General features: G+C 37.8%; 1 long non-coding RNA gene across 1 annotated transcript in view; it reads right to left on the reverse strand.

Moving 5' to 3' along the window:
• LOC109502713 overlaps window positions 1–15366 on the reverse strand; it is a 19055-nt gene extending 3689 nt beyond the window's left edge. Inside the window, exons 1-4 of the long non-coding RNA XR_002161514.2 lie at window positions 15145–15366; window positions 4726–4938; window positions 3088–3214; window positions 702–852 (exon numbers count right to left, since the gene is read on the reverse strand). This is a non-coding gene — a long non-coding RNA (uncharacterized LOC109502713). The remainder of the gene's footprint in view (window positions 1–701; window positions 853–3087; window positions 3215–4725; window positions 4939–15144) is intronic.
• Window positions 15367–16561: the final 1195 nt, after the last annotated feature.

Below are 16561 nucleotides of genomic sequence, written 5' to 3' on the forward strand. Positions count from 1 at the left end.
GCCCCCATATCTGAAACTGTTGGGCACAAATGCTTGAAGCACTTAACACGTTTACGATTCATGACCGGATGCAGTCAAGTACTAATCTTACACAAAATAGATTTTGGTCTGATGACAGACATGAATGTAGGGTCCAGAGAAAAACTGTACCTAAAATAAAACGAAACCTACCAAAGTAAATTTACAATAAAACCTTAATTGGCATGTCTGCCAATTAGTCAGCTTGTGTAGTCTCACTTCTGTTGGCAACTGGAGGTTTGCAAATGGTGCCCATGGGCGTAATATCTAGAAGCTCCGAGGTTAGTAAGAGTGTTTCCCATACTGCTACTAGCTGTCACTACTTAGGTGCGTTTGTGGCAGCTTTGCTATTGGTCAGGGACTTTTCCTGTGTAATCATGATGCAACTTCTGTTTCCAAGTCCACGGACCTAACAAGGAGGCGTCACTGCATGCCAGTTGTCTGTCAGCAATGCAATTTGCAGGAGTGAAGATGAGCCAGCCATTGGATTGCCCCCTCATCCATTCTTCTTGATAGTGGATTTGCCTTAAAGTCGAACTTGCCTGGTTTGACTTCAAGGCTCACAACAGCAGGAGTTTAAAAAGACAGACAGAGTTCTTTTTCTTCAAGTCCTCTCATAGTGTCAGAAACATTTACAATTAAAAGAGAGTGAAACAAATGGTGTGGGTCAACCAACAGCCTACCTTTACGGAACACCTTGACCATCACAAACCGATCATGTTCTGTCATATTGTGAAGAGAAGCTTTGAAGATTTTATACTTCCGTTAGTGTCTTGTCCTTTTCAGCTGAGGTGTTTTCCCCCGCGGAGAACAAATTCCCTCTTATTTCATTCACTGCAGAGTTAAGGCAATATGGTAGAATGTAAGTAGCCCTGGAACAGAAGACACAAGTTCTACGTCCTCATTTCTCTACTTTTTATGAGACAATACACAGATAATTTCCCCTCTCTATGCCACAGTTATCTGTCGAGTTCTTCCCTGGCCTTTCCAGAGATATTTCAAGGGGAACAGAAATATCGAGGGGTTGGCCCCAGTGAGGACAATGGATAGTTTACTTTTTGTGTTACAGGGACAGTAGAATATATAAGATGGGTGGAATCGGAGGTAAAAGCCTGAAAATGTTAAGAAGAACCCAATGATTTGCCTAAAAATACATTTGATCAAGTCATTAGTATTTCTGTTATCAAAATTTTTCTGGAACAAGATGAGTAGCAGGAGATTGGCTAAAGTTGCATGTTTTAAAATTGGGTGTTGCCCAGAAGTCAAGAGAAGCTATACAAAATACATGATGCTAAACACTTCAGGTGCTGTCAATAAACCAAAAACAAAACTTGGCTCACTTAAAACTACAGCTCAAACAATCCACATGAAGAAAATCAAAGATAATTTTCTGTTTTAGGCCATGATGGTGTCATTTAGCAGAGGTATGCTGAAACCCAACACTAAACAATGCCCTTATGGCATAAAAGAATACATAGTCCTCTTACCAGACTAAGCTACTTATTCTTTTAATCTGTTATCTGACAACTATTTTGATTTTTAAAGTGAATATGGAAAGAGTCATTCTAAAATAAGCGTTCGACGTATAGGGGAAAGCTTGTACGTCCTTAGAGATTTACAAATACTGCATGAGAACTTGAACGTCTCCTCCCTCCCTCCGTGGACCCTCACACTGCAGACTCAGAACGCTTTGAGAAAGGCCTAGATGGGGGAAGGGGCATGGAATTCTTTTAACAGCATTTCCAGGATTTTTCAGTGACTCATAGTTCTAGGCATTCATGTGAATTCCCAACTTGCATTTTAAACTTTACAATCATTTAAAAAGAGAATGCCTTCCAACTTTTCATGATAATGAGATCAAAACTTCCTCATCGAGAGCTTTAAAATAGTGTTAGTCTTTGCATCCCTTCTATCCACCCCTATATATGGCTCTTTTCCATTGCATTGTTAGTGGAACTATTTCATGAATTTCAGAGAGGAAGAACGTGATAGATTTGGGATGCTGAACATCGACAATGCTGAACAGCAAACTGGAATTTGGGCCCCATCCTTAGGAGGTTCCACAGTGATTCATGCATTTCAGCTTGTTCTTGGTTGTCTTGATCTGATTTTTCTATTGTACTGTGTTGGTCAGCTTTGCTGCGCTAATAAGCATCCCCTTCATGACAGTGGCTTGAACATCAAACATGTGTTTTCATTCACATTACATGTATGTTTCTGGAAAGCTCATTTGGGCTCTACATGTCTCCTCATTCTGGGACCCAAGCTGATGAAATAGCTCCTAAATGGAAACACAAATTTCCTCTTAAATATTCTGCTCCAATATGACATTTAGCAGGTCTCTTCATATTCCATTGCTCAAAATATGTCTTAAAGCCAAATCCAAAATCACAGAGGCAGGATTAATGACTTTTCCCACAAAATGAATTAAAAGTTTTATAGAAAAGGAAGGAGTGAATGATAGTAAATTATAATTCAACACACCACAGTATTATAAGAGGTGTGAATCTTAATTTTCAAACTCAAGTGTGCAAGAAATATAATTTTCTTTAACATCTCCAATAAAATGTCATCTTTATCTTTAAGCCTCCAGCCACTGAGCTAAGAAGACTTAATCAGTTTTTTCTGGTTCTTCCTATTCTGATCCCACTCCAGATTAAGCCCCAGTCCTTAATCTTACACTATGCCAAGGTTTTAGACAGACTATAGGCCTCATCCATTTGTGCATCTAGGATGTGGCTGAGTCATCAGGTGTATAGGACTCCTTCAGGTTTTTCAGCTCTTGGCAACTTAAAATAATTTTTTAAAATATTTATTTATTTATTTTGAGAGAGAGAGAGTGGAGGAGGGGCAAAGAGAGGGAGAGAGAGAATCTTAAGCAGGATCCGTGCTGTCAGCATGGAGCCCTGTGCAGGCCTTGATCTCACAAACCGTGAGATCATGACCTGAACCGAAATCAAGAGTCTGACACTTAACCAACTGAGTCACCCAGGTGCCCTATCCTTTGACAACTTTTACGTCAAACTTTGGGCATGGGTATTTTGTGAATTTGCCGACAGCCCTGCTTACCTAGACACACCATGGAAGCATTTCATCCCCAGGGTCTTGCCATCATCATCATTGGTTTCTTTCAAGAAACAAGGTGCAAGCCATTCTGCTCCCAGATCCAATGAAATGTTCAGTTCTTGCAGCACCCCTGAAACCGCTCGAACGTTAAGTTGAACAAAAATCAAAATGGCGGCACTAAGGCTTTCCCTAGGCTCGATTTTAAACTAAGTAACATTTTTCCTCTCTTCTGCAAACCTTACCCTTCCCTTTTTAGACTTCTGTTTCAGGAACCTGATACCACCTTAAAGACACAAGGAACAAGGCTGTCAGTGCATACACAACTCCTTTAGAAATTCGGCTAGATCCTGTATTTCCCTATAACCCACCCTAGCCCTTGGGTGGGGTTGGGGTGGTGAGGATTGCCTCAGCCTGCTGCAGCCTCCATTGTCCTGCAAAGCAATAAAGCTATTGTTCCTTTTTTATCCCAAACTCTGTCTTCACGTTCTATTTTGGTTTCAAAACACAGAGGTAGGTTTTCAACACCACCACCTGTATCTTTGGTCTAGAAGTAAATACAGGTTACCCCTGCCTTCCGATCCACAGGTTTCTTTGTTTCTGTCTTAGTCTGGATTCTTTCAGGATCAGACCTTGAAACAAAGATGTAAATTCAAGGAGTTTATTGGGAAGTGCGGAAAACACTAGTGGGTATGACGGAGAAACAGAATACAGGAAAAAGAAGATGGTAGAGTACATGCTGTTAAGCCCATGGAAGATTGGAGTTTCATCTTACATGGAAATGCTGACAAAAAAGTATTCCACCTGAGGAGGAGAGAGGGAACTGTGGTATTTATCCACTAACTGGAGAGAGTCTGTGATATGCTTAGAAGTGAAAGGGAAACACACAGCTAAACCAATGACTCTCAAGGGTTCCTGGGGCAGGCTGATTTCTCTGTTGATTCCTCCTCTTTGTGGATCAGTAAGGCTTCCAGTATTCTGGGGAAGCAAGCCTTAGGGGGCCGAGATGCAGATTTGGCAGTTCCTATGTAACAGGATTCCCTCATGAGTCATGACACCGAGGCCTTTCTCTCCAGGAAGCAGCTTTATTCATGCCAGCACGGCTCAGTTGGGTCTGTACCCAAAGAACTGAGCCTCAAATGCTCAGTAGTGTAGTTTTTTATACATTTTCTACTTCTTTGTCTCCCATATATGGTAACACACAAACATGCAGTCTGATTATGTGGTCTCTTGTTACAAGGTCCTGAGGGATGTTGTCATGTATGCATATAGTCAGGTTGCCTTGAGGGTTGTTTATTTTTTTCTTTGCTTAGGGTGGGGACCCTACCATACCTATTCAACTAAAGTTCCTTCCAAGGGTGAAGGATCAGGACAGGAAAAATACTTCTGGCACAGCTTGCGGGACCTTCTTTCAAACTTTGGGAAAGCCATTTTTCTTCCTCTTTTGGACTACAACCATCTACCTACAGTCACAAACTCTCCTTGTTCTGGCCTTAGGCTTTTGTCAGTAAAACAAGGCAGATTCATAAGCTAATTTCTTTTATTGTCCAGCTGCTTCCTCCCCCACCCCCCCCGCCAATCCTCACCCCAAGGCCACCCTCCAATCCTTAGACCTTCCACCCTGGGAAAAGAAAACGGATGTACCTGAGTAAGAAAGACAGAATGAAAGAAACAGAACAAAAAGTATAGGTTGGGGTGCCAGGGTGGCTCAGTCAGTTAAGCATCAGGATTCGGCTCAGATCTTGCAATTCTGTGAGTTCAAGCCCCACATCAAGCTCTCTGCTGTCAGCATGGAGCCAGCTTTGGATCCTCTGTCTTCCTCTTTCTGCCCTTCTCCCACTTGCAAGTGCACTCACACTATCAAAAGTAAATAAACATTAAAGAAAACAAGTAATATAGGTGAACATCTCAAAGTTGTATGTTGTTGTCATCTTATACCTCTGCAGAGTTATAATGTGGGAGAGTTAAGTCTTTGGTGGACTGATTGCTAATAGCCACCTAGTTTCTCAGTGGCTCCGCACAACACAGATCTATTTCTTGTTCACAGAACAATCCATTGAAAGTCTTGTGGGGGCCCAAGTGGTGAAGACTGTGCACCAGGCAGTCACTCAGGGACCCGGGCCCATTCCATCTGGTGATCCTACCTCTAGGTGCTCATAGGTATCTCTAGTCATTTTTAAATTGTGAAAGAATATGACGGATGATGCCTGGGAGACTTTTAAGGACAAATATGAATTGGAGTTCATTATTTCGGCCTACATTCTATTGGTTGAACTTCGGTCATAAGGCTGACTGGGAAATCCAGTTTATCTAAATATTTAAGGGAAAAAGGGAGACACAACAGTAAGTGACGAGGCAATCTTTGTCATGGTGTGCAAAATAATTTAAGAGAAAAAACATTGAACTAAGGATATGAAGATATTGTTTGTATTTATTCACTCACTATCTCTTTGACTCCCAACCTAGTTACTTCATCTGTAGCCCTCACCTATTGACCTGTACAACAGTGACAATCATATGTGTCCTGTTTTAGACTCAAAAGGGAATCAGATATCACTGAGTTTGGCATCTTTCTCTAAGTCTACACTTAGAGAAATGTAAGTGTCTACACCAGACGCTAAGCAATGTCTGGTGTAGAAGGGCCTTGGGGTCTGCATTTTATAATTATTCCAAGTAGTTCTCTATACAAAAGTTGGAGATCCACTGACTTTGTTTAAAACTTTTCATTTTGCAGCTAAAGAAATCATAGCTCAGAGCAATGTAGGAGAACTTATCAGACAGTTCTAGTTAGTATAGACTAAAGCTGAAATCCCTGAGTTACTATCCAATGTTTTTTTCCTTTTTTTTCCTAAACCACTCTATCCGGTGAAGATATTTTTGAGGATCAGATCGCATAATGTATGTAAACACATTTCCTTTGAACTAAAACTCATCGTATTGAAAACGTTACTTAATTTTGTAGCCAGTGGTCAGAAAACACCCTCTTTAGTGTTTATCTAGCTTTGAAAATACTTTTCAGCGTTTATGAAAGATTAGAAACAATATGTGGCAACATTGGTTTCATTCTTGAACTTTAGAATTTCCCTATTATTTTTAAACAATTCTTTCATTTCTAAAATGTGCTCTAGACCGAGGCAGCCATGCTCGGATGTGTTTCTGTATGTCTGGTATCCACCTCCAGCCCATCTTAACCAGGCCCTGTCTATCCAAATTGTGAAGGTGGGGCTTGCTTAGAATTCCTACAACACCTGCCTCTGTCTATTGTTGGTCTTAGGTGGGCGACCTGCTATTCAGTAAAACATCCTGGGCTTAATATGGCTGCCGATCCCTTTCTTGGGGGCAAAGTGTTTTGGTGTTTTTGTTTTTCTACTTTTTATGATACATGTGTTTCCTTCTACCTCTTCCCCAGAAGCAGTGCATTTCTGCCTGGGTGTTAGAAGCTGCAGGTCAGAGGGTCTGCTGTTCCCCATCCTAGTGGTGGATGGCTTTTCCTTCCTACTAGCAGTGGGTCTAGTGAAGTAAGAAAGCCTTTGTACCTGTTCCATAGCAGCTGCTGATTGTCTCTGACATACAGCATCTTTTGCTTTCATCCTGAGTCTTGTGAACACTTAATGGAGTCCCATGGACTTATGATAAAGCATGAATTTTCCTTGTTTCTGGGATTCCTAGATATTTCAAGCTATATTCTAGTTTATAGTTGGCCTTCAACAATTCATTAAAATTTTAACTTACTTCCTGGACCTATGGTATGGCCTCCACTTTTCCCATTCAGGTGAAATTCGTGTGTGTGTGTATGTGTGCCTCCTTGGAGGAGTTGTCACTCTGGAATTCAGTTTGCTTGGTTGTTTCATGAACTCAGCTCTCTCTGATGGACTTAGGGAAAATTATAGTTTTGTAGATTATCCAGATTTTTTGTGTTATTAATGTGAGATCAATATTCTCTTTGGCTGAGCACATGCAAAATTCCCCTTATATCCTGTATTATTTAATTGTGGTATTTAGTTGTCTGAATGGCTCTGGAAACCATTTGGTTCGAGGAAACTATAGAATACACGTATATGTATCATGACCAGTTATGAATCTAAAAAGTCATCACTGTGGCTTGTTCAGAAAGACTGCCCACTCCTTCTCACCATCCTAGGCCTACACAGGAGTTCTATTCTAAACCAGACCAATTCTAGTCTAAACCAGACCATTGCACATCATTGCAAATGTCTGGGCTTAGTGATCTGCTCTGGAGCTGTAGGGTCTAATTGTATAATCTGGGCTCAGGGAAGTAAACTGTGGCCTGCCTAGCTTTGCAATATACTAGGTTCTAATTTTTGAAGCTTATACAGACATGCCCCAGATCAAGTCTGGTTTCTTCTAGGCCCAAAGTAGCCTTTGTAGTAATGGGGTACTTCATATGATGTTGCCTAAGTCTTAAAGATATAAAAGAATTGACTCATTAAATTTTCAAACCATAGCGAGCACCCACAGACCCAGCATGAGACTTGGACTAGACGTAAGCCGGTGGGTCACAAGACTATGGCATTAGCAGGCAGTCACAAGGTGGCCTATGACTCCTAATGAATGCTGTTGGGCCTATTATGCCCCCAAATGGCATAATTCCTTACAGAAAAGGAAAGGGGTGTTGGGCCTGAGCCCTTGACTTTACCATATGATCTTTTGTAGTCTCAGTGTCCTCATCTGTAAAGTGGGAAGGATAATGGTAATAACACTTATCTTCTAATGTTATACGAAGATTAAATGAGTTAGTTCATGTGAAACATTTATGAGAGTACCTAGCATATGTTAAGCCTTCAATAAGTAAAATTTGGTGTCAAGCACAATGCTAATAATTATTCCTTAAGATTTGACGTTTTCTAGTTTCCCATAGCTTGCTTTATTGCTATATTCTTTCTGCTTTCCGATCTACTATAAGGACACAACTCTTCAATTTCTGCAACTTTTTTTATCCTAAGTAATTTTTAAAAAGAAATTTCAAAAACAATTATCTATGAAGTTACTGACAACTAGATTTATTGTTCACTATTCGGTTTAAATCCTTGCTAAGACTGTTACCAAGAAAGTGAGTAGTGAAAATTGCATAATTTCGAAGGAAGTGGAATGAGGTATACTTCCTATAGCAAATATATATTATTTGTTTCATTTCAGTTGAAAATATCTCCTTTAAAGAATATTCTATGAATCTCTTTTAAATAATGAGATACTTTATAAGCCAAGACAGACAAAATATATTAATTTAAAAGCGATTTTATCAAACAGTAAAATCTGTTAAACTGCATACTATTAAAATCAGATACTACTATAGCTGGAAGCTATATAGATGCTAACATTTTAGCTAAGAAAGAAAAGAAAAGAAACATTTGTGTCAGGTAAGTAATAAATGAATTATAAATGAATGTTGAAGAATGAGGATAGCAAAACACTTTCTTATACACAAAATATAGTTGCAAACACTTTTTGCTATTTCCTAAAATGACGTCCTGGTCAAAAATATTGCTGATCTTCAGAGACACTCTTGTGTCTCTCAAATTTTCTTAGGAATTTTTGGTGTTATTAACACAACAGAATTCAAGACCATACAACTGGATCATTTCTGGAATGAATGAAACCACTTGGTAATTTCATACAATTCAATGACGGATCATTTGTTCCTTCATTCATTTATCAAACAAGTCCTATGTGAAAGTTATGGGCACTGTGCTAAGGGTATAAAAAGAGGAGTGAGATGCATTCCAAGGAATGATCTCACACAAATAATGGGCGCACCAGCAAAGGAGTGAAGCATCAACAAAAAAACACAGGAAGTGTGGTAGGAATTTGAATGGTTCAGAAATACACACAAGTTTCTATTGAGAGATAGGAGCACACTGAATTAATTTAATTATCAGAGCTGAATATTTTATTTCTTTCAGTTATAAAGCCAGTCTATTTTTATAACTGCCCTCTAAACATGAATTAGACAATAAAACTGAAAAATAGACTTCTTATAAATGGACAATGGAGAAAAGGAGGTAAACTTTTGGTGAAGGTCCTGTCTCCACGATTCCCGGTTAAGAGACAACATTATGAAAAACTGGGAGATCTTTTAAAACTAGGGTTTCCTTTCAGTATCCTTAGATGGCTTTAAAAAAAAAAAAAAAGCTTGGTCCTACATTAGTGAACATAGAAAATTGAGATTCTTTTGTAAGATCTGGGACTGCTGTGTAAGATAATAAATGTATTTTACTTTTTAAATATTTCCAGCGAAGGTTTTCATGAGCTTCATGTGTAAGAGAAACACGCAAAGAATGCATTTTAGTGAAACAAGAAACAACTCAACTCTTGGGATTGTTTCAGTAGCCAGTGAGAGGAACCTGCGTTCAAAAGTCACAGGAATTTAGGCTGAGAAAATGCTGCTTGTCACACATTTAAAATGCACACAACAGCAAAGGAAGTTGAAGGAAATTTAAGAGTTGAGGTTTGAAACAACGAACGTTGTGTTTTATCACAACGAAGGCATAGAGTATGAACCAGACTTTTTCAGTCGTTGAAACACTAGACAAGGAGAGGCCTGGGATCTTTACATTTGCAAAAGTAGATTGTTTCAAGAAATGCTGTGTTTTGAGACAAATTTAATCAGGCATGTTTAACTGGCAGAAATATTTTTACTTCTATTAATGTATTTAGAGACACTGAAATTCAAATTTGAGTTGCATCCTTTCTTGCTTGGATATTTGCTCTTAATTAAAACACTTTCTATCCCTTAATCCGTTCTATCCTTTAGCTTTTTTGCTATATATGAAGTTCTAAATCACGTAGAATTAGTGAGAATGTAAACTGCCTTTTATAATGGCTTTATTTTCATATTACTAAAATCTTATTAAAATGTAGAAATGTTAAAATATTAAGTGACTGTAATATGTGCTGCCAATATTAATTTTGGAGGCTTTAATTTTTGAGATGGATATTAATTGCTCTGAAGATTAAAGTGTTATTCTTTGATGTTTCTGGAATATATTCATCCCTTGAGATATGCCATTACACACCTTTCTTTCCCAGAAATTTTGCATTTAGGGACATGAGAGTTAAATTTACATAGTTCACTATTTTTTTTTCATTTTATTACTCTTAAATTTAAACATGTTCTGCTACTCCAACAAAATTTCTGTGGCTTCACAGAAATATTAAACATTAAAGGACAAAGCTAATTCAAAACATGGCTGTAATGTACTTATGATGTGCTCAAGAATGACTTAGGACTAACTCAGAAAACAAATAAAGGAAAATGTTCTCATTCTCAGATTATTGACAATATTAACAATAAGATGATTCTCATGTAATAATTATCAGAACGATTGGTACTCATAAAAATGAAGTCATATGAAGGGAAAAAGTTCTGCAGACTAGAATGTTTGGCAAACTGTGATGTGCAACCTGAAGGAAAAGGTAGCATTTAGATTGGAGAAGACATTCCAAAACAGAAGATTCAGCAAGAGTTTCGTGAAGGGAGTTTATTTCTGGGATAGTGAGAAGCAGGTCACCATGTTGGATGGGTAATTTAGAGGCAAATTCTGGAGGGCCATAATGGAAGCCAACAGAGGAAAGAAGGAGAAGTTGATTAACAGGAAAAAAATGCCATGTAAAGGTCGAGGAAAATTTGGACTGAGATGGGGCCACTGAATTAGGTGAACTCCAGAGTGAAGTTTCAAAAGAGCATTAAGAATCGAAGCCACATTATAGAAGTCTAAGAAGAAAAACAGTTATGATAAATGGTGGCAGCAGGAATAGCCCACTCATCTGAGGAAAAGGAAAATTAGGGTCAAGGAAAGTTGTAGAGTAAGTGTCTGTGTGTGTGTTCAGGATAGATAACACATTCTATAAAATGTGATCAAATGAAAATAAAATATCTAGCATGAATACATGGAATCTAGTATGCTTCTCGGGTACAGCGAGTGAGTAGAATTATGTGATTAATTGCATTCGATAAATTTAATATCACGAATTCCTTTGGCACACAAACGGCCTCGTGTGTCCTCGTGTTTGAGGGATATATTTTCGATAGATGGCAAAATGCAGATTCCTGTTTTCCTGCAACAGGTTAAGTGCCAGGAATGACAACGTGCCGCTCACCTGAGCAACCCTGAGCCATGCTGGGACAAACAGTGCAGGGACTAGCCTGCTAACCAAGCAGTTCTGTGTAAGCATCATTCCGCTCAGGTTCTGTGGGACTGAGGTGTGTGAAAACTCACTGCTCCCATCCTTAGAATGTGGAGTACCTATTGTGTAGGGTATTTGTCATTTTCAGTCTGTTTATAATCTTTTTTTCCATTTAGGGAAGGCTCCTTTTGACTGGAGGTGGTTAATCAGTAGTCTTTATTACCCTGCACCTCACCTCCATCTGCCACACACACACACACACACACACACACACACACAAAACACATAACACACACACACACACACTCCTAACACACAAGTTATCATCTGATCGACGTTTGCCAATCAGATTCACCATACCCCTGGTCATAGTGATGGGTGATCAGGTCAGGGTCAATGGGCATGTGACCAGACCAGGGCAATCCGAGTATCCCCAGGGCTTTGACTCTTGACGGCTACAGGAAAGGAGTATACTTTTATTTTCTCTGAGATTGCTAGGCTTAAAGGACAAATAAACCTAGACCTGCCAATTATTTTTGCAATCACATCAGAGAAACATTCCTGGGAACAAAGCCCGCTCAGAAAAAGCAGAGCTGAGAGATAGAGAAGGACAGAACCCTGATGAAATTGGTTTAAGTTCCAGGATCCACTTATGGTTCTATTTCTGTTCTGTAAGCCAGAACATTCTTTTTCTTTTCCTCAGTTTGTTGTTATTTGCTACTTTTGCTCAGTTCATTATTATGATGCAACTCCTGAGAATAGTTGGTCAAAATGTAAGGAGAAAAGGTATGAGCAGGAGAATTATAACTATTCCCTTATCTGAGTACCTAGACCTCTTTAATATTCATTTCTATAAGTAACGCACACTTCACTTCCTCCAATGTGTTATGGCCTTTCATGTACATATTTTTATTTCTGGTACTAGAATGTGGACTTCTTGAGAGCAGGGATAGTTTCTACTGTTTGTTGGTTTTCTGCCATTCTGTTGTGTGACAGACCCTATAACTCAGTGGCCCTCAGGCGTCCCAAGCTTTTCCCCTTGTTCATCTCCCACTGCAGAGACTGGCAAAGGCCAGATATTCACTTTCTGAGAAAGTGCTACTGCTAAGACTGATAGTGTGTTTCAATTCTGCTCATTGAGGTATAAGTAGAAATGTGCTGAGAAAAATGGTTTATTTTCCAAGAAAAGTTCTGTTTTTGCCATTACTTCTTTCTTTGTGCTTGGAACATGGATGTGCAAAAAGACAGTGTCTTGAGCTGCAGCAACCATATTGTGATAAGGAGGCACGAGCATGAGAGAAACAAAAAGCCAACTTGCTTTAAATAAAAATTGTACCATGCCTGAAACTACCTGTATTCAAACTTATTTTTACTCGATCAAGTTTAGAATACACAGGCCCATGTTTATCTAGACCTTACTTTAACAAGTTAGTGATTATATACCAAACTTCTTGTTTCCTGAATGATCCATCAACTTCAATCTAGACGTTAATGTCTATGAATCTCTAATTTTGAGGTTGGCAAAATTTTGTGTTGGAAAGCACATAAGCATTAAAATCAGAGGAGTTGAGCTGATTTCTATTCTCAGCAGATTACTAACTGTATGATAGGACCTTATAAAAGTCACTGATTATGAATTTCTGCTTCTTTTTATTATAGTGGTGATAAATTATATTCCTTAGGTGCTTCACAGTTTGGCATAAGGATTTAGTTGGAAAATGTATGTGAATATATTTTATAAGATGTAAGATGCTAAACAAATGTTAATTACACATTTTTAATTTAATTTCTTCATGCAGAACTGTAGATATGTAGATTTAGTTGGAAAATGTATGTGAATATATTTTATAAGATGTAAGATGCTAAACAAATGTTAATTACATATTTTTAATTTAATTTCTTCATGCAGAACTATAGATATGTCTTATCCTTCATGCAGAACTGTAGATATGGTAAGCAGCAAAGATCCCCTAAGAGAATATTATTAATCACTTATTTTGCATAAACTTAGTTATAAAGTAACATTATATTTAAGTTAAAATACTTTCCACTGTGTGAAGATCATGCACTATTTTGTTTGTAAATCATATACTTATGACGGCCTGTTTATGTTCATCCTCCACGATGACGAAGGAACAAAGAAATGCCTGGAAATGTTTTATTCGTAATGCCATAAAAGCCCAGATTCACTGTGGTTATTTCAACAGAGCAGAAGTGCTAACATGTTAAAGTTAAGCATTGAAGAAACCTCACACTATTTTGATACTGTTACTTGAAAAGTAATATGGCAGAGCCTTTGACTATGTCTAGAATAATACCTGGAGAATCCAGTGTCTGTGTAAAATTTCATAGGATCAGCTGTTTAAACATCAGCCTGATTAAATATCAATACATGTTTTGCAAGCATTGTAAATTTTACCCTATTATTATCTCGTAACATAATTTTCCACTAGTAAACAGGTTTTCCTGAAAGCAGCCAAATTATCTTGTATCATGTCCTCATCCCAAAATGTAAGGGTGTTCTACCAAAACACTCCAGGGAAAATAGCAGGTTTCCATCTGCCTTGTCCTGCGTACCAAAGATCAGAAAGTTCACCTGGCTGGTTTTAAAATAGCCTCATTCCAATAATGCAAGAGAACTTATGCCTTTTCTTGGTCTTCTTAGTTACAAAACTTAAGCTTTTTTTCACTATGCATTATCTAAAATAAATAACACATTAATGTAACAAAATACAAACTCCAAAATAACATCGTCTAGAGGGAGGCTTTTATTCTTTTTTTAATATTTGTATTCCAACTTTCATATTTCCTTTTTCTACTTTAAACATTTCTTAATTCCTCCAAATATTATTATAAAAGAAAAAAGATCTTTCAACTTTGACCATTTGAATTGTAATTACCTAGTGCTCGCTACTTAGGGAAGAATACATAATAATCATAGTTGTTTTGGGTTTAAGGTACAGTATGGTTTACTTCTTAATTTAACTTGATTAGAAATGAAATAGATAGTAATTGGAATACATTTGAGATGATGAGCTCCTGCAAAGTAAAGAGTGTACCTTGTCCCTCTTTTGTAACTTTCTAATAATACGAAAATACTAGTCTGACAACTGGTAGTGTGGGTCAGTACTTGTTTGATTAACCTATACATCAGCATCATTCAAACTTGTTAGTACATCCCAAATAAAAATCACAATTAAAAAAGCAAAAATTTGCAACATAAATATCATAGCGGTTTTTTTTTTTTTGGTATTTTTCCCCTTTTATCTCCAGTTGGCATCAGAGAGATATAATTTTATAAATGATATTTATACCTATTAGTAGGTATAAACTCTCAAATTTTATTCACTTAACCCTGGTTGATATAAATAAGTAAATGAATAATGAGTAAACAGACTTTTTAGGGCAATGATAAAGAGTTGAGGATGAATTTTCTTCAATACCGATACTAAATTGAAAATCAATAGTGTTTTTGCCCAGAGAGGAACAAAATTAAATCAATTTCCAGACCAAATTGGTGTTGTTGTTGTTTTTCTTTTAGTTCTGAAGAGCTGATTTGATTTTTATTCATAAAAGAAATTTCATGTATTAAATTGTCTTTCAGTCCCTCCACTTCAATTATCCTAATAATAGGAAAATATACAGAAGGTAAACCAAACTTATTTCTATCCTAGTTAACTTTGAACTATACATACTGTTAGAATTCTAAAAGATAATATTTTCAGTGTGCATGATTTCAAAGCAACATAAATATATTTTATACAGTACGTATTTTAAAAGTTGACAGTGTTTTCGTACCATTCGTATGCTGTTCTGGAACAAATAGCAAAAAAGCAAACCAAAACAACAACAACAACAAAAACCACAAGAACCAAAGAAAAAGAAAAGAAAATGAAAAAAGAAAATTAGTGTTCTCACCAGACTGCCAAGAATTCTCCTTATGGATCCATGCAAGCCTCTAATTTTTTGCGGGTTGCTTTTATAGCTTTTGGAATGTTGCCATTGAATTTTCCCTTAATTTATTGTCAGACTGTTTCTAGTAGATTTCTCTCAGTGGTTTGCTGAACTCTCCCCAGCAAACTGCCCTCAAGTCACCTGAGCCATAGCCAGCAGAGGACTCTTATGACCCATGTCTACAGGCTGTTGAGCTCAGCTCAGGGAATTGTGCATCCTGACCATCAGAGCTCTTCCAGGTAAGGCCAGTCCACTTCCAAAGAGTTGCTGGACCTCTCCCAGCACATTGGCACACTCTGACGGCTGGACTATTCCCAGTCAACTGGCAGAATATAATCAGTTGGCTGCTGACAATGGAAATGTAGCCCTCACTACTCAAAAGATGACACCTTTCTTCATGAGGCAATTCGGTGATACAGGGGGAAAAACTGTAGCCATGGTTAGAGCAAACCAGTGTTTAATGTAGAAACAGTCACTGCTTACCACAAACCCTCAATACAACCAGCAAACAAATTTACAAGTTAGAGCTGAGTTACAGATTTCCCACACATATTTCTTCTATCCAGCTTTTTTAAAAAATAATGTTTATTTATTTTTGAGAGAGAGAGAGAGAGAGTGGGGGAAAGGCAGAGAGAGAGGGAGACACAGAATCTGAAGCAGGCTCTGCTGATAGCTCAGAGCCCGATGCAGGGCTTGAACTCACAAGCCATGAGATCATGACCTGAGTCAAAGCTAGAGGCTTAACTGACTGAACCACCCAGGTGCCCCTATCCAGATTCTTTTTTTAAGTTTATTTACTTTATTTTGGGAAAGAGAGAGTGTGAGCAGGGGAGGCAGACAGAGAGGGAGAGAGAGAATTACAGGTAAGCACTGTGCCATCAGCATAGAGCTTGACTCAGGGCTCGATCCTGCAAATTGTGAGATCATGACCTGAGCTGAAATCAAGAACTGGATGGTTAAGCAACTGGCCACCCACGCATCCCTCTATCCAGCTTTTTGTTCTCTAGAGCATTTGTCTCAAATTTTAGTCTACTATTCTATCATCAAAATACATTTTAATAGTTTTAGAGATTTTTTTTTGCAAATATGAGTTACAACAAGTAAAGGCTTACCACTATTCTTTTTACATTTTTTATGGATTTATTAACTATGATAATGGAATCTTCACAATTTCATCTTAGTTTGATTAAAATAATTTTTAACACGCTTTCAATAAGCATTAGTTAGAAATTTTCTACCTATCCGTTTTCTTACCTATCCATAGTGCAATTATAAAAATCAGGAGGGAAACACTAACATGACATTATTAGTGAATTTATGGACCTTACTCAAAACTCATCAATCGTCCCCAGAATGTCTTTTAAGTGTAAGACATTTTATG

The sequence above is a fragment of the Felis catus genome, chromosome C1 (genome assembly GCF_018350175.1).
Source record: "Felis catus isolate Fca126 chromosome C1, F.catus_Fca126_mat1.0, whole genome shotgun sequence".
NCBI lineage: Eukaryota > Metazoa > Chordata > Mammalia > Carnivora > Felidae > Felis > Felis catus.